We start from the raw sequence: 3,244 nt of genomic DNA on the forward strand, positions 1-3,244 counted from the left end.
TACCACACCCGGCTGATTTCCTGATTTATTGTAGAGATGAGGTCTCGCCGCCCAGGTGGGTCTCGAACCCGCGGGCTCAGGCCATCCACTCACCTCAGCCTCCCAAAGGCGCGGGATGACAGGCTGAGCCACCGAGCCCGGCTACGTTCCCACTTTTAAGTGACAGCTAAGTACTGTACAAATACATAAAAAAACGTATAAAGTTTGTAGAGGCTGGAAAAAATCCTGAACGATTATCTTGCAAGGGGTTAGGCTAAAACATGAGATCTAAAAACGTGACTAAAAAAAATTGTGTACTTATTCTTACATGTTTAAACTTCAGTCACCAGAGTGCTCTCCATTTGGTTCAATACACTTATTGAGATGCTCTTTCTGCTGCTCAAGACAGTTTTTGAACTCATTAATTCTGAGGCGTTTTAGTGCTTCTGCTGTCTTTTGTTTCACCTCTTCTACCTTGGCAAAACGTTTCCCTTTGACTTTCTTCATCTGGGGAAACAAAAAAGTATCACAGGACAAGGTCGCGTGGGTAAGGAGGGTGGGACACGTGGGTCATGCTGTTTTTGGTCAAAAACTGCTGAACACTCAGCGTGGGGTGTTGTGAGCAGGTGAGCTCATAAATCATCCATCGTGAAATGGGCAAATGCAATGAAAGAACCACCAATAGAGAAATTCACCGAAGCTGAACGTAGCCCCACACCATCACTAGCTGGTACATGGATGCAGATGGGTTCCTAGAACACTTACCTGGCGAGGGAAGCCTGTGCTGCAAGCGGCCCACCCCCCAAAAGATAATTCCAGGTTTTGGGGGGGTCCCCTCTCCTAACAAACTGTTTTTGCACTCAAGTAGCAATTAAGAGTACCTAAAAAACATACCACTACAACTGCGACCGCCTAGGGTGGGAATGGTGAGGGGCAAGGGCACACGTGCCCCTCAGAGAGGGCTGAGTAGGAGGAGATGTCGGTAAGAACGCAACCATCCATTTTGCTACTTCAAACCAGGTGGCTTAGCTTTATTTGGGCACTCAGCTGAATAATTATTCGAACTCTCTGGCCCATCGGGGTGGCTCTGACATTAGGATGCTCATGGAGAGTTCACTACAGAGGGGAAGCAAAGCCAATTTTAATTTCTCTTCCAGACTTAAATCCTGCTTCTCAACTAAAGAGACAAATCATGGATCCAGGCGAGGTGACTGGACAACATGCAGGTAACAGACATGAACCAAGGCACTCAGGGGCAGCAAAGCCAAGAACAGTGCAAAGCTTACAACGCAGAGGGTGTGCAGAACAGAGGCCAGCGAAGACATGAACAAGCAAAGCCAACCTTGATGGTTCCTTCCATGATCCACATTTCATTATGCTGGTGGTTTCATGCAAGCTTACAATTGAGCCAGATGGTTCTGCATTTTTGTCCAAATATGCATCGTTTTTCCATCTTGCTTTCAAGACGCTCAGGGACAGGAACCTCTTTCCCTTCTTTTGATATTTTCCTAAACCCACCCGTCTTACGCATATAGTAAAACTCAACTAATTTGTGATTCATGTTGGATTTAAGCACGACAAAGACTCTCGCTTCCCCTGCCCCTCTCCCAAATCTCAAATCTCTCAGAAAAAGCAACCTTGTAATTTCCCATAACAACTCCTACAGGGACATCAACTCACACACAACTCTTGGCTACTAGGAGTGAAAGAAGCATCGTACCGCACAGTTGGATTTGAGTGTGTTACAGCGTGTCATTGAAAATAAATCTGCCAAAACCGGTGAGAAAGCATAACCCTCGGCTAGTCTTTCCATGGAAAAACAGAACGCCAAACACAGCCCCTGGTGAGGTGTCGACGGAACAGAAATTTGGAAATGAAGGACTTTGGCTTTGAGGGCAGACACAGATCCCAAACAGATCTTGGCATCATCTGTTACAGGTACTGACCAAGGGCATTCGGCCTGGTACCGACTCCCAATATCCCACAGGTAAGGAGTAAAAAGCAGAGACTACAGGAATCATGGAAGGCTAAGCAGCACATACTCGCAAGCCCAGGACTGGATGACACACCAAAATGCACACGAGTAGAGCACTCCTCACAGCAGGCGCCAGAGTCCGCTTCGTTTCCTTTCTTCTCCGAACGCCCCTTCTGTTTGACCTTAACCTCGACTCTCTTCCCATCTCATTGGAGGGCTCTCCTTTCCCCTTCTGTCTCTGGAGGGATTGGCACGTACTCCCATGCTTTTGGTAGTAGTGGTTTCCAACATCGCTGGCCGAGCAAGACTTCCCTGTGGTGCTCTGCTGTGCCAGCTCCTCAGTTGAGACTGCCACATTAAGGTAAACGTCTGCATGAATCGCTCATTTCCTAATGCTGGCTTTTAAACTGTTAAAGTAAAAAAGAATCACCACTGGGCATGGCTAGCTGGAAACCGGAGAACAAATGGTCCAAGTTTCAAATGCTACTAGGGTGTTGATAAAAAGGTGACAGAGACACAACAGAGGGGTGAAGAGGAAAATTCATCTCACAAAAGGGCAACGAGAAAAGGCAATGGCTGTCCCAAGGGAGCTGGGAAACAGTCGTAAACGCAGACCCCCATGGTGAAGTGGAGAGGCAAAGAATAGATGGTGAGAAGTCCAAGAGGCCAGCCTAGGATCGATCATGTGCGCATGGGCTTTGGAGTCCAACAGCGGGTTGAAACTCTTACCTGTAGCCAGGTAACGTTCAGCAATTGAGAGTGAGCATGAGTATCTCCATCTGGCTCATCGTTAGAGGACTAAAAGACATAAGGATACTGCTTAGAACACAAAATGGCATTCAATAATCGGTAGCCTTTATAATTAAGAATCCAAAACGAAACTGCTAGCCTGATAGTGTCAGCAGACTCGAGAGAAGAGCACACAGCCGTAGACCCAAGAAAGGAGCCTGGCTCACAGGTCAGGGAGAGTCACAAGAGTTGCACTCAAGGCCACAAGCAGGGAACCTCTTGCCCGGTGTTTGTGTTCAGAACCACACAGCTCCACAGCAACGCTGATTTTACCACTAGGTGGCAACGATACAGCTGCAGTTCACCGACGGGACGAATTTTAAACAGGGAGTAAATCCAGACAGCAATTCCAAGCAGCTTTTCAGTACACACTTCCATTTTAGAAAAGTTCTTTTACAGACAATTTATAGCAGAATGTATAATTATCTGATTCAACTCATATGTTAACTTCTGATGCCTTTTCCCCACTCCACAGGAAGGAAATTTATGCAATAAACATGA

The sequence above is a fragment of the Carlito syrichta genome, unplaced genomic scaffold (assembly GCF_000164805.1).
Source record: "Carlito syrichta isolate Samal-C Ts95f unplaced genomic scaffold, Tarsius_syrichta-2.0.1 Scaffold147148, whole genome shotgun sequence".
In the NCBI taxonomy this organism is placed as follows: Eukaryota; Metazoa; Chordata; class Mammalia; order Primates; family Tarsiidae; genus Carlito; species Carlito syrichta.